Source organism: Arachis hypogaea, chromosome 9, assembly GCF_003086295.3.
Source record: "Arachis hypogaea cultivar Tifrunner chromosome 9, arahy.Tifrunner.gnm2.J5K5, whole genome shotgun sequence".
NCBI classification, from domain to species: Eukaryota; Viridiplantae; Streptophyta; class Magnoliopsida; order Fabales; family Fabaceae; genus Arachis; species Arachis hypogaea.
Genome location: NC_092044.1, coordinates 29,281,693 through 29,293,297, shown reverse-complemented (window position 1 = coordinate 29,293,297; position 11,605 = coordinate 29,281,693). Strand labels below are relative to the sequence as shown.

General features: G+C 36.6%; 1 non-coding gene across 1 annotated transcript; it reads right to left on the bottom strand.

Moving 5' to 3' along the window:
- Positions 1-7,882: 7,882 nt before the first annotated feature.
- Positions 7,883-7,986, bottom strand: LOC112714024 (small nucleolar RNA R71). The gene has a single exon (XR_003158981.1). It is a non-coding gene; the product is annotated as a small nucleolar RNA R71 (small nucleolar RNA).
- Positions 7,987-11,605: the final 3,619 nt, after the last annotated feature.

Below are 11,605 nucleotides of genomic sequence, written 5' to 3'. Positions count from 1 at the left end.
TTTAACACACAGAAAATTTTAATTTTTAATTTAAATTAGTGAAATATTATAAAATAAAGTCTTGAAAAGAAATTTATTACTTCAACCAAGTGGTGGTAAAATATGCACAAAATCTAACTATAATGCAATCAAACATGCAAATGCAAGAACTAACTACAGAGAAGTTTAAACATTGGTGTTGAGTCAGAAAATAACTAACCCACAGAAGTCGGTATCGACCTCGCCACACTTAAAGGTTGCACCGTCCTCGGTACATGCAAAGATGTGCAAGTGGACGGGTAGCTCCAACTGGTGCTTTTTCTCTAAAGATTGTGCGGTAGACGTGTTTACTATTCCAGTTAGAAACTTTCCTTTTTCCCTCTTGGTGGCCAGCCTGAAAAAAGAGGAAAAAGCAGAAAAAGTAACCCAGAAATAAAAATAAGAATATAAATAAAGTCTCGGTGGGTTAATGCCAAATAATGAGGGTCTCAATTACATGGTAGCTACAACATGCAAGTGAGAAAATAATAGAAGCACATGGCATGTCAACTAAATAGCAAACAAGTTAAGAAACACCTAAAATAATGTAAGAGATATGCAACAGATGAGTAAAAAGATTGTAACACCAATGTAAAACAGCAAATATAGAAAAGAAAGGGAGAAAAAGAGAAATAAGAGAGTAAAGAGAGAAGAAGAAAAAGATTGACTAAGATGAAGAATAGAGATAATAGAAGAAAGTAAAAAAGGAAGAAGAAAGAATTAAGAAAGGGGAAAGAAAAAGATTAAGAAAAGATAAGATAGTTGGCGCTGGGATGGATAGGTTGTGCGGCGCAGGGGACGCGGACGCGTGGGGAACGCGGTTGCGTGGATAGCGCTTCGAGAAAGTGACGCGAACGCGTGTGGCACGCAGACGCGTGACTCGATTTGTGCTAGTGGCGTGAGTGCAGCCTCGTGTTCGCACAACTCTCTGTTTAAATGTATTTTGCCAAAAATCTGGGTGACGCGGTCGCGTAGGGGACGCGATTGCGTGGTTGGCCTTTTTCTAAAAAACGATGCGAACGCGTGGGGCACGCGTTCGCGTGGTAGGGCTTGTGCTTCTAGCACGAGTCCAGCCACGATCCAGCTCAACTTTCGGCCATACACCCTTTGTACGTCGATTTACAGGGCCACGCGGTCGCGTGGGTGACGCAAACGCGTGGGGAGGCTATTTCATTAATGATGCGATCGCGTAATCCACGCGGTCACGTGGATTAATTTATGCCAAAGGCATGCCTCCAGCCACACTTTTGCGTATCTCTCTGTTCCTTTCTTCTCGTTTATAAGGCACCTACGATGCGGACACGTCATTGATGCTGTCGCGTCGCGTGCTCTCTTTCTCTCTCTTTTTTTCATGCAGTATACAGAATGTAGAATGCAATGAATGTTATGCACAATTCCAGGTTCAATCAGAATTTAAAAACAGACTAAAATGGAAAAAGAACGATCATACCATGGTGGATTGTCTCCCACCTAGCACTTTTAGTTAAAGTCCTTAAGTTGGACATTTGATGAGCTTCCTGCTATGGTGGCTTGTGCTTGAATTCGTCCAGAAATCTCCACCAGTGTTTGGAATGCCAACAGCCTTCGGGGTCCCAAACAAGGTATGTAAAGCCCTTAGGTGAGTTCACAGAGGTTTCAAGGCTCCCGGAGTGTTGAATGTCGGAATAGATTCCAGGATCTCAAACTCTACTTTTACACCCGTCTTTGTCTTGATCTGCATTTTTCCAGTCGGGTGATGAGTAATTTGAATTCTCACTGCACTGACCAGATAGCTTCCGAAATCCTTTCAATGGAGCTTGACACCAATCCTTGCACCTCAAATTGAAGTGTGAAACCTCAGTGAATCTTGCATACCAGCTCTGAGTGCGAGTCATTTCCCTTTTGATCTTAAAGCCGCAAAGAGCTCTAAGCTGGCCATCTGTTTCAAGCAAACCATATTCAAGTGGAAAATTGAAGAGAAAGGTCAAGGATTTTACCCACTTGAAGTTTGTGTTGGGTAGTAATAGCCTTGGGATAGGTGTTTCCAGTGGTTCTGCAAGCTCTACTCCCTTGTGGTCTTCAGTGAATTCCTCCACTTCCTTGCAAATTTCTTCAATTTTAACCATGTCTTGATCAAAGTCTTCGATATCTTCCTCATCACTTGAGTCATAACTGTGAGGTTGAGAAAAGTCTACCTCTGTGTCATCTTCATATTCACTTGGGGAAGATTCTTCTATCTCAAAGAATTCACTTGCGAATACAAGTTCATTACTAAGAGAACTTGACTTGTGATCATCATCATCAAGGAAACATGCATCTTGGGTTATTCCGTCCAATTCTTCATAAGATATCTGCATTGGAGGCTGTGCAACATCCTCTTTAGCATCAGTTGTAACATTCTTGACAGAGTTTTCCATGACTCTGTGTTTCCGTGGAGGTTCAGCATCTCCTAAATCTTCAATCAACTCTTCTTCTTCTACAATGACAGCGTCCTCTACTTATTCCAGCACGAAATTATGCTCTATGCTATTCATTGGAGTTTCTAGTGTCTTCTTCACGCTACGTTCTTCATTAGATTCTCCATATGAAGCCATGGGAGTCTGTTGAGTGTCTGAACGTCAGGGAGATAATTGATTTATTGCTTGCTCCAGTTAATAAAGGGTTGCATTAAATTGGTCTACTGATTTCTTGAAGCGAACCTGTGATTCTTGGCTTGGTGGATATGGGCATGGTTCATAGGGGAGTGGTGGTCCTTGGGAGTAATTGGATTGGTGTTGGGGCGGATAAAGATCGTACAGTGGCGAATGGTGAAAAGAAGCTTGTGAGTATAGTGGGTTGAGGTTGTGTTGAAAGGATGGTCTCTGAGCATAGGGTGGGGCTTGTTGGTATCTACAAGGCGGTCCACCACACCTATCAGCTTGGTATGCATTGTAGAATGGTCTTTGTCCATGATATCTAGGAGGGTGTTGTTGCCTAAAGGGGTGATTAAATCCTCTTGGCTCCATCCATCCTTGATTGCTTAGACCTTGATGCATAGTCCTGTTATAGCTTCCATTCCTTGCAACAAAAGTAGAACCAACCTCAAAGCGAGAGGGGTGAGAATTCATAATAGTTATCAGAAATAAAGGGGGAAGAGAAAAAAAAGCAAATAAACAAGTAAAAGAAAAATACTTACAATAACCAATAATAAGGCACATGTTTGCAATTCCTCGGCAACGGCGGCATTTTGAAGAGAGGAACTTTTGCATGGTCTAGAATTCAGAATAAATTCCCGTTGCAAGTATAGCTTCTAAACCAACAAAAGTCCTTTCTTACAAACGTTTTGGTTGTCACAAGTAACAAACCCAATAAAAATAATTAACCGAAGTATTCAAACCTCGGGTCGTCTTCTCAAGGAATTGCAGGGAAGTATGATTTATTATTGGTTATGGAAAATAGTATTTGGGTTTGAAATGGTTTTGAATAAGAGAAATAGATTGCAGGGAATTAATAAATTAATAACTAATAAAACTCTTGGCAAGGTATGAAAACTGGAAGTCCTATCCTAGTTATCTTTATTAATGGTGATGAGAATTGAGTTTAATCCCACTTAGTTAACCTTTGCTAAATAAAGGAAGGTCAAGTGGACTAATCAATTTGATCCTCAGGTCCTAGTCAATTTCTAAGGAAAGACTAGAGTTATTGGAATGCAATTCGATTAGCGAAAATAACAATTATCAATCACGATGAGTTTGATAACTCCAAAGTCACCAATTAATCAACCAAAGCCAATAGTAAATAATCTAAATAAAAAAATAGGGAAAAGCAATCATGAGTTTGGAATACCTCAATTTATATTATTTAAGAAAATCCTAACATGAATGGTGCATAAGCTAAATAGGCAACATAAGTAATACAAGCATCAAAGTATTTGAAAGAAAAAGAGAAATACAAACACTACAAGAAAACACGTCTTTTGCCACGCTTTTAAAGCGTGGCGAAAAGTTGAAAAAAGCGTGGCAATAGCTTTTCACCACGCTTTTTGAGCTATCGCCACGCTTTCGAAAGGGTGGCCTATCAAAGGGTGGCGGTTGCTCTATCGCCACGCTTTTTGCAGTCTATTGCCACGCTTTTTGTTTGCCACGCTTTTTTACAAACTGCCACTTGGAAATGCGTGGCTGTAGGTGGAAAATACGGCCACGCTTTAAAAGCGTGGCAATAGATAGAGATATGGCCACGCTGTAAAAGCGTGGCAATAGGGCAGATCTGGCCACGCTTTAAAAGCGTGGCGATAGATGGAGATACAGGAAGAGATACGGCCACGCTTTAAAAGCGTGGCCATAGCAAAATATACAGCCACGCTTTAAAAGCGTGGCGAAAGCCTTGTTAAATTAAAAAAAAAAATTTCTTTCCCTTACTTGATCTTCATTGCTACACTATAAATTTTCAGTCCTTTTTTATTACCAAACCTACAAATATAGTATGCAATTTTTATTACAAGACAAATCAAACAATAATTAGTGAGATATATAATTTACTATAATTGTTTTATACATTAAAAAACTATTACTCAAATACAATAATTAGTAACTTCAACTTGTGTAATATTATATGATTATCTTGTGTTATATATAAATGATTGTATTAAAAACTAAACCCAGTCCCAAATCAGTTCAGCTACTACTTCATCAATGTAATGGTAGGAGAAAAAAGCCACCCCTGAAGTGTATGATCCAAAGCCAGACCATGACAATAGCAGCCATTGCTAGAAGGTGAGCCACAAAGGTAAATGGAAGAGCAGGAACTCCCAACCCCATCTTCAACCTTTTCTCCTTTTGTCTCCTTCGCAAGATATGAAGATGAGATAAATCTTAATCTTAATAGAAATCCTAATCCTAAATCCTAAGAGAGAGGAGAGAACCTCTCTCTCTAAGAGCTACATCTAAATTATGAAAAATGTGTTATGAGTTATGAATTGATGTTTTGAGTCTCTGCATGTTCCCTGACTTTAATCTGTGTTTTTGGGCCAAAAACTGGGTTGAAATGCGGCCCGGAATATGTGCCAGTGACTTTTGTAATTCTGCAGATCGCGCACGTCACGCGGCCACATTGTCCACGCGTTTGCGTCACTCAGCGTTTCTCGTACCACGCGTTCGCGTCGTCCACGCATTCGCGTCGTTTGCGCAGCTTCCAATCCGCGCGGTCACGTTAGGCACCCGAGCGCGTCACTGTGATTTCTTCCATTTCACGCGGTCGCGTGAGCCATGCGACCGCGTGACTTCTCACTGGTCATCTCCTCAATTCCTTGTATTCCTTGCACTTTTGCACGCTTCCTCTTCATTCTTTATGCCATTCCTTCCCTATGAAGCCTGAAACACTTAACACACAGATCACGGCATCGAATGGTATGAAGGAAGATAAAAATATACAACTAAAAGGTCTTTAGGAAGCAAGTTATCAATCATAGAATATTTTTAGGTATGAATTGTAAATACATGCAAATCATATGAATAAGTGGGTGAAGACTTGATGAAAACCACTCAATTGAGCACAAGATAAATCATGAAATAGTGGTTTATCAAATAGCTCTGCCCTGTCTCGATGAATTAATGCAATTATTTCTATTTTCTATTCAATCACGCCTATTTCTATTCTAAGATATTCATTCGCACTTCAACATGATGAATGTGATGATCCGTGACACTTATTACCATTGTCAACCTATGAACGCGTGCCTGACAACCATTTCCATTCTACCTTATATTGAATGTATGTCTCTTGGGTTCCTGGTTCACGAGTTTGACTGCCTCTCCTGACAACAGAGCATTCAAATTTGTGAGATCAGAGTTCCGTGGTATAAGCTAGAATCAATTGGCAGCATTCCTGAGATCTAGAAAGTTTTAACCTTGTCTGTGGTATTTCGAGTAGGATCCAAGAAGGGATGACTATGACGAGCTTCAAACTCATGAATGCTGGGCGTGGTGACAGACGCAAAAGGATCAATGGATCCTATTCCAACATTAGTGAGAACCAACAGATGATTAGCCATGTACATGGACCCTTTTCACTGAGAGGACGGCTGGTAGCCATTGACAACGGTGATCCACCAACATACAGCTTGCCATGGACGGAGACCTGCGTGCGTGAAGAAGAAGACAGTAGGAAAGCAGAAATTCAAAGGACAGAGCATCTCCAAAACTCCAACCATTCTCCATTACTGCGTAACGTATTCATTTCATGCTCTTTCACTTTTTACAATTAAAACTAAGAACCACTATTGATATCCTGACTAAGAATAATAAGATAACCATAGCTTACTTCAAGCCGGCAATCTTTGTGGGATCGACCCTTACTCACGCAAGGTTTATTACTTGGACGACGCAGTGCACTTGCTGGTTAGTTGTGCGGAATTACATAGTGTGAGTGTAATTTTCGTGCACCAGTTGACTTAGTCAAAAAATTTTAAATAAGTTGTTTCTTGTTAGTCAAGTCAAGATTTCAATTTCAAAAATCCTATCTTTTCAAAACTTTTTCAAAAATAAAACCTTTTTCATCTTTTCTTTCATGTTTTTTGAAAGTTTTAAAAATTGTTTTTCAAAATCTTTTTCTTAATTTCATTTCAAATTTTCAAAAACTTTACTAACAATTAATGTGATTGATTCAAAAATTTCAAGTTTGTTACTTTCTTGTTAAGAAAGGTTCAACCTTTAAATTCTAGAATCATATCTTTTAGTTTCTTGTTAGTCAAGTCATTAACTTTAATTTTCAAAATCAAATCTTTCTAAATTTCTTTTTCAAATCTTTTTCAAAATAAATTTCAATCATATCTTTTTAATCATATCTTTTCAATCATATTTTTTCAAACATATCTTTTTCAAAATCTTTTCTAACTTCTTATCTTTCCAAAATTGATTTTCAAATCTTTTTCAATTAACTACTTAACTTTTTGTTTGATTTTAAAATTCTTATCTTTTTCAAAACCACCTAACTACTTTTCTCTCTCTAATTTTTGAAAATCATTAACTTCTTTTTCAAAATTCTTTTTAATTAACTAAATGTTTTAAGTTTTAATTTTATTCTATTTCTTCTCTTAATTTTTGAATTCTAACAAAATTATAAAATAAAAACAAAAATATTTTCCTTTTCTTTTTAATTATTTTCGAAATTTTCTCCCCCTCATCTCTTTCTATTTATTTTATTTATCTACTAATACTTCTCTTCTACTCATAATTCGAACCCTCTCTCCCTCTCTGTGTTCGAATTCTTCATCTCTTTTCTCTACATCATTCTTCTATTCTTTTCTTCTTCTACTCACATAAAGGAATCTCTATACTGTGACATAGAGGATTCTTCTTTCTTTTATGTCCTCTTCTTTTTCATATGAGCAGGAGCAAGGACAAGGACATTCTTGTTGAAGCAGATCCTGACCTGAAAGGACTCTAAAGAAGAAGCTAAGAGAAGATAAAGCGCAACAATCCAGAGAAAACCTTATAGAGAATCTCGAAAAAGAAGTAATGGCCGAACCCAACAACAATGCAAGGAAGATGCTTGGTGACTTCACTGCACCAAATTCCAACTTCCATGGAAGAAGCATCTCAATCCCTACCATTGGAGCAAACAATTTTGAGCTAAAGCCTCAATTAGTTTCTCTGATGCAACAGAATTGCAAGTTTTATGGACTTCCATCAAAAGATCCTTTTTAGTTCTTAACTGAATTCTTGCAGATCTGTGATACTGTTAAGACCAATGGAATTGATCCCGAGGTCTATAAGCTTATGCTTTTCCCTTTTGCTGTAAGAGACAGAGCCAGAATATGGTTAGACTCTCAACCTAGAGATAGCCTGAACTCTTGGGATAAGCTGGTCACGGTTTTTTAGCCAAATTTTTTCCTCCTCAAAAGTTGAGCAAGTTTAGAGTGGATGTTCAAACCTTCAGGCAGAAAGAAGGTGAATCCCTCTATGAAGCTTGGGAAAGATACAAGCAATTGACCAAAAAGTGTCCTTCTAACATGCTCTCAGAATGGACCATCCTAGATATATTCTATGATGGTCTATCTGAATTGTCTAAGATGTCATTGGACCATTTTACAGGTGGATCTATTCACCTGAAGAAAATGCCTGCAGAAGCTCAGGAACTCACTGAAATGGTTGCAAATAACCAGTTCATGTACACCTCTAAAAGGAATCCTATGAATAATGGGACGCCTCAGAGGAAGGGAGTTCTTGAAATTAATGCTCTAAATGCCATATTGGCTCAGAACAAAATGTTGACTTAGCAAGTGATGAGCGGATAATTTATACGCTTTTTGGCATTGTTTTTAGGTAGTTTTTAGTAAGTTCAAGCTACTTTTAGGGATGTTTTCATTAGTTTTTATGTTAAATTCACATTTCTAGACTTTACTATGAGTTTGTGTGTTTTTATGTGATTTCAGGTAATTTCTAGCTGAAATTGAGAGACTTGAGCAAAATTCTGATAGGAGGCTGACAAAGGACTGCTGATGCTGTTGGAATCTAACCTCCCTGCACTCGAAATAGATTTTCTGGAGCTACAGAACTCCAAATGGCGCGCTCTCAACGGCGTTGGAAAGTAGACATCCAGAGCTTTCCAGTAATATATAATAGTCTATAATTTATTTGGAAATTGACGATGTAAACTGGCGCTCAACGCCAGTTTCATGCTGATGTCTGGAGTAAAACGCCAGAAACACGTCACGACCCAGAGTTAAACGCCCAAAACACGTTACAACTTGGCGTTCAACTCCAAAAGAAGCCTCAGCTCGTAAATAGATCAAGCTCAGCCCAAACACACACCAAGTGGGCCCCGGAAGTGGATTTATGCATCAATTACTTACTCATGTAAACCCTAGTAGCTAGTCTAGTATAAATAGGATAATTTACTATTGTATTAGACATCTTTGGTCTCAGTTTTGTTTTATTCTTCATCTTAGGAGACTATTGATCACGTTTTGGAGGCTGGCCATTCGGCCATGCCTGAACCTTTCACTTATGTATTTTCAACGGTGGAGTTTCTACACACCATAGATTAAGGGTGTGGAGCTCTGCTGTACCTCAAGTTTTAATGCAATTACTACTATTTCCTATTCAATTCTCTTTATTCCTATTCTAAGATATTCGTTGCACTTCAATTTGATGAATGTGATGATCCATGACACTCATCATCATTCTCACCTATGAACGCGCGTGATTGACAACCACTTCCGTTCTACCTTAGGCCGGGCGCGTATCTCTTAGATTCCTTAAACAGAATCTTCGTGGTATAAGCTAGATTGATGGCGGCATTCATGAGAATCCGGAAAGTCTAAACCTTGTCAGTGGTATTCCGAGTAGGATTCTGGGATTGAATGACTATGACGAGCTTCAAACTCCTGAAGGCTGCGCGTTAGTGACAGACGCAAAAGAATCAAGGGATTCTATTCCAACCTGATGGAGAACCGACAGATGATTAGCTGTGCTGTGACAGAGCATTTGGACCTTTTTCACTGAGAGGATGGGATGTAGCCATTGACAACGGTGATGCCCTACATACAGCTTGCCATAGGAAGGAATGAAAGAACTAGAAGGAAGAAGTAGGAAAGTAGAAAAAGAAAGGGCACAATATCTCCATACGCCTATCTGAATTTCCTACCATTAATTTACATAAGTATTTCTATCCTATTTTAATTATCTTTATTTTATTTTTATTATTTATTAATTTTCGAAAATCCATAATCAATTATTATCCCCCTGACTGAGATTTACAAGATGACCATAGCTTGCTTCATACCAACAATCTCTGTGGGATCGACCCTTACTCACGTAAGGTTTATTACTTGGACGACCCAGTACACTTGCTGGTTAGTTGAATGGAGTTGTGTCCACACATAGCAAAGAGCCATTATAATTATTCCATACAACAACAAAGAATACAACATTGATGATCACAATTTCGTCCACCAAGTTTTTGGCACCATTGTCGGGGATTGTTCGAGTTTGGACAACTAACGGTTCATCTTGTTGCTCAGATTAGGTAATTTTCTTTTATTTTCTTTTCAAAAAGTTTTCAAAAAATTTTTCAAAAATTTTTCTCTATTTTCGTTTTTCAAAAATATAATTTTCGAAAAAAATTTATAAAAATCCAAAAAAATCATAAAATCATAAAAACCAAAAATATTTTGTGTTTCTTGTTTGAGTCTTGAGTCGATTTTTAAGTTTGGTGTCAATTGCATGCTTTAAAAAATTTTTCTTGCATTTTTCGAAAATTCATGCATTCATGGTGTTCTTCATGATCTTCAAGTTGTTCTTGACAAGTCTTCTTGTTTGATCTTGATGTTTTCTTGTTTTGTGTTGTTTGTTGTTTTTCATATGCATTTTTGTTTATTAGAGTCCATGCATTAAAGATTCCTATGTTTGGTGTCTTGCATGTTTTCTTTGCATCAAAAATCTATCAAAATTATGTTCTTGATGTTCATCATGATCTTCAAAGTGTTCTTGGTGTTCATCTTGACATTCATAGTATTCTTGCATGCATCTTGTGTTTGATCCAAAATTTTCATATTTTGGGTCATTTTTATGTTTTTCTCTCTCATCTTTAAAATTTCAAAAATAAAAAAATATCTTTTCCTTATTTCCCTCCAAATTTTCGAAAATTTGAGTTGACTTGGTCAAAAATTTTTAAAATTAGTTGTTTCTCACAAGTCAAGTCAATTTTTCAATTTTAAAAATCTTATCTTTTTAAAATCTTTTTCAAAAATCATATCTTTTTCATTTTTTTTATTAGTTTCGAAAAATTCAAAATATTTTCAAAATCTTTTTCTTATCTTTATATCATGTTTTCGAAATTACACTAACAATTAATGTGATTGATTCAAAAATTTGAAGTTTGTTACTTTCTTGTTAAGAAAGGTTCAATCTTTAAAATTTTAGAATCCTATCTTTTAGTTTCTTGTTAGTTAAGTAATTAATTTTAATTTTAAAAATTAAATCTTTTTCAAAATATCTTTTTCTTAAAAATCTTATCTTTTTATCTTATCTATTTATCTTATCTTTTTATCTTATCTTTTTTTTTTAAATTTTATCTTTTTTCAAAATTTGATTTAAAAAATATCTTATCTAACTTCTTATCTTCTTATCTTTTCAAATTTAATTTTAATATTTTTTTCAAACTAACTATTTGACTTTTTGTTTGTTTCTATCTTTTTCAAAACCAACTATCTACCTATCCCTCCCTAATTTTCGAAAATACCTCTCTCTTTTTCAAAATTTCTTTTAAATTTTAATTTTAATCATATATTATCTTTAATTTTCGAAAATCACTAACCACTTTTTCAAAATTATTTTCGAAATTCTATCCCTCTTCTCCTTCTATTTATTTATTTATTCACTAACACTTCTCTTCATCTCTCTCCATCTCAGATCACCACCTCTATTCTTACCCATTCTTCTTCACTCTTCTTCCCTTTCTTCTTCTACTAACAATAAGGATCCTCTTTACTGTGACATAGAGGATTCCTCTTTCTTTTCTTGTTCTCTTCTTCCCTATATGAGCAGGAACAAGGAAAAAGGCACTCTTGTTGAAGCTGATCCAGAACCTGAAAGGACTCTGAAGAGGAAACTAAGAGAAGCTAAATTAC